General features: G+C 45.3%; 1 pseudogene; it reads left to right on the forward strand.

Moving 5' to 3' along the window:
- Positions 1 to 1,484: 1,484 nt before the first annotated feature.
- LOC123101563 (wall-associated receptor kinase 2-like) lies at positions 1,485 to 4,907 on the forward strand (annotated as a pseudogene).
- Positions 4,908 to 10,303: the final 5,396 nt, after the last annotated feature.

Here is a 10,303-nt window from a genome sequence, read left to right on the forward strand (position 1 = left end):
TCAGCTGTTTGTTAAGGTGGTGTTGCCTGCTGCGGTTTTACTATATTATGAATTTCTGATTGTGTGCAAAGGGGACACATGTTCAACTAATTAGATCAGTTTGTTAACTAGAACGTGTTATTGGGAATAAACACAGATCAATTGTCAGCACAAGAAATGTGCAATGCATTAGAAGTCATTGCTGTTATTGTTATAGTGTTTAATCTTAAAAAAGTATACCTACTCTCTCACATGGTTACTGATACGCAATTTTTGTTTGCCTCTTCTCGTGCTGCAGGATGGAACTGGAACCAAACTTGGTAGTTGAAATAATTCTATGTCGTAAGTTGCATATCCTAAACAGTAATTTATGACATTTCGTTTTCGTCCTTATGAATTATCCTTAATAGGTTTTTATCTCAGAGCCGGAAATAATATACCCAATTCATATGCAACGAATACACACGAAATATATGAATACTAATGAAGGCCATGTGTCTTTCTTATTTCATGCACTCTATGCCCAGTTACCTACTTAAGAGTTTCAATTTTTGTTGCATAATTCTCGTGCCACTGAAATATGTAATGTGAAACCCGCTCCCATCTGCTCTCATTGTATAAGAGTGTAACTTTTTATATAACCAGAACCCTTCCATGTGTTAGATTTATAGTTAATTACTATTTAGTTTACTATTCAGGATGTTCCCACATTTTTCTTGGGTACAATTAATAATTTTCATGCTTTATGCAGGTTTGGAGATGACATGTACTAAGAATCTAATTATTTCCTCTTGTCGTTCTTTTGTAGTTAATTCAAGGAGGACCCTATATCTAAAGGTAACAGAGCAGTTTATATCATGATTCGATTGCTGGATTTCTAGAAGAATGAAAAAGGGAGAAATGGTTGTTTCATTTGGTGTGCGGATCTGGTTTAAAGTGTGCGTGCTTATATCTGGAAGATCTTGGTTGCAAAAGTATATCAGGAAGATCTTGGTTGCAAAAGTGATCAGATATACTCCTCTGTACCAAAATATAAGACGTTTTTTTCAGTTCAATTGAATTGCAAAAATGTTTTGTATTTTCTTACGGAGGGAGTAATAGTCAACACGGCCTCATTGGTTCTGTAATTAAATGCCTATGATCTTGTAATTCTGAATCAAATAGTTTGATTACACAAAGAATGATATTTACTTTGTGTAAGATCTTGTAATTCTGAACCAAGTTAATTCTGAATCAAATATTTTTTCTACTATTCTATATGTAATAAATAGAGCACAAAGAATGATATTTTCTTTGTCAGCATATATAGGTCTTAAGTAGCAAATCTGGGCATTATACATAGTTTTGTTTTGCTTTGGATTTCAATTAACTTGGAATCGAGGGAGAAGTTATGCTCTCTGTAATTTTAGCCTAACAGGTAATTCTTATGCGTTCGAATATGGTATGGTATTTTTTTTATTTAATTAGTTTGGCAAAGCTTATCCTGAAGATGGACTCAAGAAACGATGGCTTCTAAGTTAAGAAGCTCAGAAATTGATAGTTCAATCTATAGCCCTATCGCTGAGGTAAAGAAGTACATGCGATCAAGGGAGGGGTACATGGTGGCATGGTGAGATGCTTGGCTTATGGATCCGCTCATTGGCTAGCGGAGGAGGGTTGTGCGAATAAGTTATATATAAAACTTGGGTTAGGTATCCGTCGGATCGTATTCATGATGTTATGGAATAAAAAACATGTTTTATTTAGTTGTCAAGAAGAGAGCATCTATAGCTGCATTTACCAAATCCGCCCCCTAGACATCCATGGATGCGCCTGGTCAGTGTCTGATTGTATCCGTTCTGAGCCATTTTTTGTCTGTGCATGCAGTCATGTTCCACGTTTTCTCCCTCACTTGCATGTTATTGGTGGAGATGAAGAGGAAGAAAGAAAAGAAAGAAAGATGGACCGTGTCCGCGAGCCCACATATACTCTCCATATATGGTGTCAATAGAGGGTTTGCGGACAACCCAGACGTATAGGACATTAGAGATGGTATGAGGGGTGTGGTTGGGCCACCTTTTTTCCTTCTCTCTTGTTCGGTCATTGACCGGGCGCGTCCGTGGACATTTGTGGAGGATTTGAGAGTATGAAGTGTGTTAGCTGATTGTCGTATTAGCTGAGATGACATTGTTCTCGGTTATTTTAGCTAGCTCCATCATTAGCATCTTAACTTCTTTTCAAAAGCCCGTAGCAACACATGGCCATAGAATCCGCTATTAACATCGTAATTCAGTTTCAAAAGCCCGTAGCAACGCACGGGCGTTCTACTAGTATATTCAAGTGGAGACACTCCCTCCCTCCCCGGTGGTTGTTAAAAAATAATCTTCGCCTCGAGTGGACCGACTAGCAACCATCATGAGTCAGAAAACTTCTTTCATTTTTTTTCGTGTAACCTCTGGAGACGTCATGTAACTCTTGGACACGAATCTACTTACAAATATAAAAGATTTTTTTGAATATTTTTAATATGGACTACATGCGGACTAAAATGAGTGAACAAATACAGTAAAACGTATATGTATACCTTTGTTTCGGAAAAAATAAATAAATTTAGACCATCTTATATTTGTGAACGGAGGGAGTACATTCTTAGCGTTATCTTCTCGATACAATGAAATAGTACAACGGTACTGTCCTTGAATGAGATATGGAAGCTCACAGGCAGCGGGAACGGCACTGGCCTCGCGAGGCTCGCGTACACCGGCCAGTGGGGCGGGCTCGGCGCCGACGCCTTCGCCGGCCCGTTCGTGGTGTCGGGGACGCGCAACCGGTTGGTGGTCACGGGGTGCAACCAGCAGGCCACGCTGCTCGGGGAAGGCGGCAACGTCATCGTCGGTTGCTCCGCCTTCTGCCCCGTCACCGACACGTTTCTGAGCACGATCTCCCCGGAGGAGGTCACCGCGTGCGCCGGCGTGGGCTGCTGCGAGACGCCCATCCCCATCGGCCGCCTTTCCTACAGCGTGCAGCTCGCGGGGCTGGACCTGAACCAGGAGATGGACCTCCAGCTGCCTATCGCGGTGCGCATCGCCGAGACTGGCTGGTTCGAGGGCAACTCCGCCGGGCTGCTCAACAAGTCGCTCCAGGGCTCCTCCAGCACGACGGCGATCTCCGTGGTGCTGGAGTGGGTGATGGAGTCCAAGCGGCTCCTGCAACCCCAGGATACAGCGACGGGCTGCCCACAGGAGGCGGCGAGGAGCGTGTGCCGGAGCAGCCGCAGCGCATGCCTCAACGTCACCAACAACTACCGCACTGGCTACGTGTGCCATTGCGAGGAGGGCTACGAGGGCAACCCATACCTCGCCGGCGCCGGCGGATGCCCGACAAGTTCATGTGCTTCGGCATCTGCGCCAACACGCTTGGAGCGTACCAGTGCCGGTGCCCGCCGGGCTCCCGTGGCAACCCCCAGATCAAAGATGGCTGCGTGAAATCATCTCTAGGTGAGCATGTATAACACCACTGATGATGGTACATATGTGAGCTTGCACGTCAGGGAGACAGGAATTGCATTGGTTCTTGCTCTGAACCATGACGCATTTTCTCTCACGTTTTCAGGTCTGGGTGTCGGCATAGGAATCGGCTGTGGTGCTGGCCTTCTACTCCTGATACTTGGTGTCTTTTTTGTGACCCGGAAGCTGAAGCAGCAGAGGGCAAAAGTACTGAAGAAGAAATTTTTCAGGCAAAACAGGGGGCATCTGCTGCAGCAATTGGTGTCGCAAAAGGCAGACATCGCTGAGAGGATGATCATCCCCTTGGTGGAGCTGGAGAAGGCCACCAATAACTTTGACAAAGCTCGCGAGATCGACGGAGGAGGGCACGGCACCGTGTACAAAGGGATCATGTCAGACCTGCACGTCGTGGCGATCAAGAAGTCCAAGGTCGTGGTTCAGAGGGAGATCGACGAGTTCATCGACGAGGTAGCGATCCTCTCGCAGATCAACCATCGGAACGTGGTGAAGCTCTTCGGGTGCTGCCTCGAGACGGAGGTGCCGTTGTTGGTGTATGAGTTCATCTCCAATGGGACTCTTTATGACCATCTTCATGTGGAAGAGCCTGAAGCATCGTTGCCATGGGTGGAGCGCCCGAGAATTGCCACGGAGACTGCGAGAGCTTTCGCGTACCTTCACTCAGCCGTGTCAATCCCTATAGTCCACAGGGACATCAAATCTCAGAACATGCTATTAGATGGCACTTTCATAGCAAAGGTGTCAGACTTTGGAGCTTCGAGGTGCATTCCAATCGATCAAACAGGGGACGCAACTGCCATCCAAGGGACATTTGGGTATCTAGACCCCATGTACTACTACTTCGGACAACTCACTGAGAAGAGTGATGTTTATAGCTTTGGCGTTCTCCTCATGGAGCTGCTAACGAGGAAAAAACCGTGCTCATATCGATCGTCTGAGGAGAAAAGCCTGGTTGCATATTTCACCGCCTTGCTCGCAACAGGCGACCTCGCCAGTTTGTTAGATCCTCAGGTTGTGCAGGAAGGAGGCAAGATGGTTGAAGAGGTAGCCCTATTGGCAGCGGCATGCGTGAGGATGGAAGAGGGCCAACGGCCAACCATGAGGCAAGTGGAGATGACACTCGAGAACCTTCGAGTACCCCATGGAAATGTCGTGATGTCTGATATGGATGCACCAAGTTATGCAATGATCGAGGGTGGAAAAACGGAGGAGGTGAGCAGACAATATAGCCAGGAAGAAGAATATTTGTTGTCATCAAGATACCCGAGGTAGTGACTGTGTTCCTGTGTGATATGCACATGGATCAAATGGCTTGTATGCTTTATGTATTTTTTTTTCTTTTTCATGTAAGGAAATAGTGAGGCTTGTATACAGCAAAGAAGACAAGTAGGAATAATAGTACGATGAATGCAAGAAAAAAGTAATAATAGGATCGATAAGGCCCGGCCATTTGGCTGTTAATCAAGGGACGTTGATCGGGTCAGTTAACTGCTTGTCTGCAAGTTGTGACTAGTCTATGCTAACCGATTGTCGTTGTCCTATGCCCTTGATTGGGGTGGCAATATTACAGGCCCAAAAGAGAGAGAGGACGCGGGACTTGCATAGTAAAGTCGATGCATGCACCTTGTGACTGGATAGATAGATCTGAGTTTCTTAATTAGGATTCTCTATCAAGTGGTAGCAAGAGGCCAAGAGTAAGCAGTAGCACACACTTGCATATACTCACATCGACTGATCTATATACTATATCACCAAGCTCCCTAGAATTGAAGGCATCACAGTCAATTAAGGTCTTCAACTGGAATTTGGTCAGCCAATTTTGATCGGGTCAACAATTTCTCAAAACTCTCTCATTTAATATTTTATACAATATATTATGCTTCCTATTTTTAATTTTCATAATTAATTGAGGCTTCAATTTAGAATTGGTTCACTCGATTTTGACCGGATCAACAATATCTCAAAAAGCTCTCTCATTTAATTATTTTAGTTCTCTATGTTCCGTAATTTTAAAGCTCATTCATTCGACTGAGGTATTCAATTCTGGATTTGGTTTACGATTTTGATCGGTCAACGATTTTTCAAATCAATCAGTAGTAACCGGCCTATAAAACATGTATCAACTCCTCGCCAACTCCTATCACCCAGAAAAAAGCGCTACCATGTGATAATATACCACGAATATAGTACATGCAACCAATGATGAAAAAACATCCCCACATAAATATGGATTGATTAGCGGATAACAGAGAATCACACCGCAAAAGGCCCACCAAATAACCACATTATAAATCAACATAAAACACACTCCATCATCTCCCCCACTAGTCAAACTAAATACTCCATTAGTTTCAAAATATAAGGGTTATTATTTTTTTGGAAAGTGAATTTTCTTTAATGTTAACCAAGTTCAGAGCCAAAAATATCATCATCCACAATATTAAACAAAAATAATATGAAAATTCATTTCATGATAAATCAAATAACACCAGTTTGATATATGAATTTTGATATATTTCTCTACAAATTTGATCAAACTTAAAGAGGTTTAACTTTTCAAAAAAGCAATACACCATATTTTTTGAAATAGAGTAACTAAAGAAATTTAAGAATCCCAAAAAATTCAACGGCGCAGTAAAGCACGCCAACCCTTCTAGTATACACGAGGATGACCTTGTTTGAAAGCCCTCGTCACTAGAAGCACAAATATGCAAATGAAGCTTCAGTTGAAATTTTCATTTATAAGATAAATTTATTTCTAACTTGCAAACATAGTGAAAAAAACATGTGAGTGCAGCATGACGACACAATGGACCTATATCACTAAGCTCACTAGAATTGGAGGCCTCACAATCAATTAAGGTCTTCAATTGGAATTTGGTCACCCAATTTTGATCGGGTTAACAATTTCTCAAAACTCTCCCATTTAATTTTTTATAAAATATATTATGCTTCCTAATTTTTAAATCTTCATAATTAATTGAGGCTTCAATTTAGAATTGCTTCACCTGATTTTGACCGGGTCAACAATATTCCAAGGAGCTCTCCCATTTAATTACTTTAGTTCTCTATGTTCCCTAATTTTAGTGCTCATTCATTCGATTGAGGTATTCAATTCTGGATCCGGTTTATGATTTTGATCGGTCAACAATTTTTCAAATTAATCAGTAGTAACCGGCCTATAAAACATGTATCAACTCCTCGCCAACTCCTATCACCCAGGAAAAAGCGCCACCATGTGATACTATAACATGAATATAGTACATGCAACCAACGATAAACAAATATCCCCACATAAATATGGGTTGATTAGCGGATAACACAGGATCGCAGCGCAAAAGGCCCACCAAATAACCACATTATAAATAAATATAAAACACACTCCATCATCTCTTCTACCGGTCAAACTAAATACTCCATCAGTTTCAAAATATAAGGGTTATTATTTTCTGGAAAGCCAAGTTTCTTTAATTTTGTCCAAGTTCAGAGCCAAAAATATCGACATCCACAATATTAAACAAAATATATGAAAATTCATTTCATGATGAATTAAATAACACCTGTTTGATATTATGAATTTTGATAAATTTCTCTACAAATTTGATCAAACTTAAAGAGGTTTGACTTTTCGAAAAAGTAATACACCATATATTTTAAAATAGAGTGAGTAAAGAAATTTAAGAATCCCAACAAATTCAATGGCACAGCATAGCGCGCCCAACCCTTCTAGTATACACGAGGATGACCTTGTTTGAAAGCCCTCGTCACTAGAAGCACAAATATGCAAATGAAGCTTCAATGGAAATTTTGGTTTATAAGATAAATTTATTTCTAACTTGCAAACATTGTGAAAAAAACATGTGAGTGCAGCATGACGATACAATGGACGGAGCATAGCATCTGTGCAATCTCTGGTAAAGGTACTGTCGATGAAGATAGTAAATGATTGATGTGACAAGATTGGTGGAATAAGGGGCAATAAAATTCAATTGAATAAGCAACATGCATGAAATACAACGGGCCTGCATGTGTCTGAACCTCCAAGAAATGGATGGCTTAGAGTATCTCCACTCGCCCCCCCTCCCCCCCCCAACAGGCCTCCCAAGACATTTTTTTATCATCGGCGTCTAAATATCAGCCCAGTCGCGTCCCCAAAAGTCCAAATTTCCCCTGTTAGGGCCAAAATTGGCGCCGGCGGACTCAGGACAACCCGACGCACTGTAGGGCGCCCGGGGGCACCGGTGGAAGCGTTTTTGGCGTGAAAGAACGGCGGGACCGCTGAGTCATTGACCAGCCGCGTCTCGTCTTCCTCGCGCCCTGTTTCCCGCGGGGAATCAATGGCAAGGCTGCCGCCGGTCAGCCTTCCATTGATTTCCCACGGGCGGCGCAGCGAAGGCCCGGCGACGGGCCATCCATCTCTCGCCACGCATACACATACGTCTACTACCCCCCGACGGCTATAAAAAGCCACCCCCTCCTCACTAGTAGACGCACTCTCGCCCATTGTCCCTCTCTCGTCGTCGCCGCCCCATCCCGCCTCTCTCTCCCCGACACCAGCCATCAACGGGTGAGCGCTTCCCCAGCGATGGTGCGGCGGCTAACGGCTTCGGCCGCCTTACCCTGCACAAGTGGGAGGCGCACCTCCTCCACCAGGCCAACTACCCGGCGCCGCCTGACATGCGCGCTCCAGGGCGGTGGAGGCTCAGCGTCGGGGGCGTCCCAGTCCCTCCGCAGCCCGACATCGACCATCCCGCCTACTTCCATGATGAGATCGAGCACATCCGGGCCTCCCTGCCGGAGGAGGTTCGCAGCCGCCTGGAGTAGGCCACCGGCAACCACGCCAGCTGGGCGGCGTACTTCCAACGTCGCCACGAGGAGCAGCTCGCCTCCACCAACAACGCGCTGGTGAGGGGGCGCCACAATGCCGACGGCCGCCGCCTGTGGTGGGGCGTCCCCGGGCGGACGCTGCACTTCGTCCTCGAGCACCTCGAGGGCGGCAACCAGCCGCCGCTCAAGTACCCGGCGGCCCCGGTGCCTGTCCGACGCCGGAGCGGCGATGACATTTGGCTGCCGCGGCGCATGGGGGTGGGTCGTCCTCCTCCTCCCACTCCTCTTCCTCCCGCCTCGTTAAGCCGAAGACGGAGCCGAGGCTGGCCGCCGTGAAGAGCAAGCATGACGACTTGGCCGCCGCCGCCGACGAGGCCACACTCAAGTGGGCGTGTGAGGACTACGTCAAACTGGAGACGGAACGCCGGTGTCGTGCCCTCGAGGAGATCTCCGCTCGATGCCGCGGCCGCGACGTGGGTGGCATCATCATCCTTGAGGACGGTGACGATGACGTACCTCCGCCGAGAAGACGGAGGCCGGCGACGACTACAACGCCTTTGGCGCGTTCTTTGGGCTGTAGGAGGGGCGGCGGAAGGCGGCGTAGTAGTTTCTAATTATGTTTTTAGTTTTGAGTTATGTTCTAAAGTTTTTATGTAAAAATATCAATGAAATCACCTCATATGTGTCGAATTTGGCCGAATTTTGTCGTGTTTGGCCAATTTTGGCCGAGTTTACTTTTCAAAAGGACGGCGTCTGGGTTTGACTTCGGGCGGCGCGGTTGGGAATCTGACGGCCCCCATGCCTAAAATATCGCCGGTGTGTCCTCAGGTGGCGATACACTAATAGAAAAAGGGCCTGTTATCCCGGTTCGTAAGAGCCTTTTGTCCCGGTTCCTGAACCGGGACTAAAGGGTCGGTACTAATGCCCTGTCCCTTTAGTCCCGGTTCAATCCAGAACCGGGACAGATGGGCCTCCACGTGGCCTGTGCGCGGAGCCCAGGCAGGAGGGCCTTTGGTCCCGGTTGGTGGCACCAACCGGGACCAATAGGCATCCACGCGTCAGCATTTCTGTGGCTGGGGTTTTTGTTTTTTTTGAAGGGGGGGGGTTGGGGGTTTTGGGGGGTTAATTTAGGTGTTTCATATATTGTGTTAGCTAGCTATAATTAATAGAGAGAAGTGTCCTCTCTTATGTCCGTGCTTGGTCGACGCTATGTACTATACATACGTATAGAGAGGACTAGACACGCTAGCTAGCTAGTAAGCAAACGAAGGAAATAGAAGATCGTCATAAACATATATGCATACAGAGAGAAGTGATATCGACCACCTCTTCTTCTCCGAGAGATTGGTCGAACAACAAGTTCTCGTATATCTATCCGACACTACCGGCTACATATATACAATAATTATCTCTTACAAATATAATCTCCTAACATACGGACTCATGGTCCACATAGTATTCTCCGTCTTCAGCGATCACGTGGTCAAGAAAGAATGCTGCCAATTCCTCTTGAATTGCTCGCATGCGAGCTGGTGCTAGGAGTTCACCCCGCTTCCGAAACATCTAATTTGAAGAAGGGGGTCAATACACACACACACATATATATATATATATGAATGAATGAAACTCAACACAAATGATGGTAATAAAATAAAATTGTGAATGTTGTTATTTACGCACTTCATATTGTTCGTCAGAGTAGCCCCGCTCACAGGTCGTGTGGCGGATGGACTCGCAAACATAGTATCCACAGAAATCATTCCCTTGTTCCTGCCACAACCACTTTACAAGAAATAGAGGTCAATCAAACTGATAAGCAAGAATGCCAAATGGTATTGATGAAACTAGTGCTTGAATCAATAGGAGATGCGCGGAACATGCTACTACAGTACTTACTTTCGGGTGTCTAAATTGCAGCTTCTTCGGGAGTCTCGGAGCTTTTTTGGTTAATTTTTTCCAAACCCTGCCAGACAAAGAAAACAATTACTTGATAT

This window comes from Triticum aestivum, chromosome 5A, assembly GCF_018294505.1.
Source record: "Triticum aestivum cultivar Chinese Spring chromosome 5A, IWGSC CS RefSeq v2.1, whole genome shotgun sequence".
Classification (NCBI taxonomy): Eukaryota; Viridiplantae; Streptophyta; class Magnoliopsida; order Poales; family Poaceae; genus Triticum; species Triticum aestivum.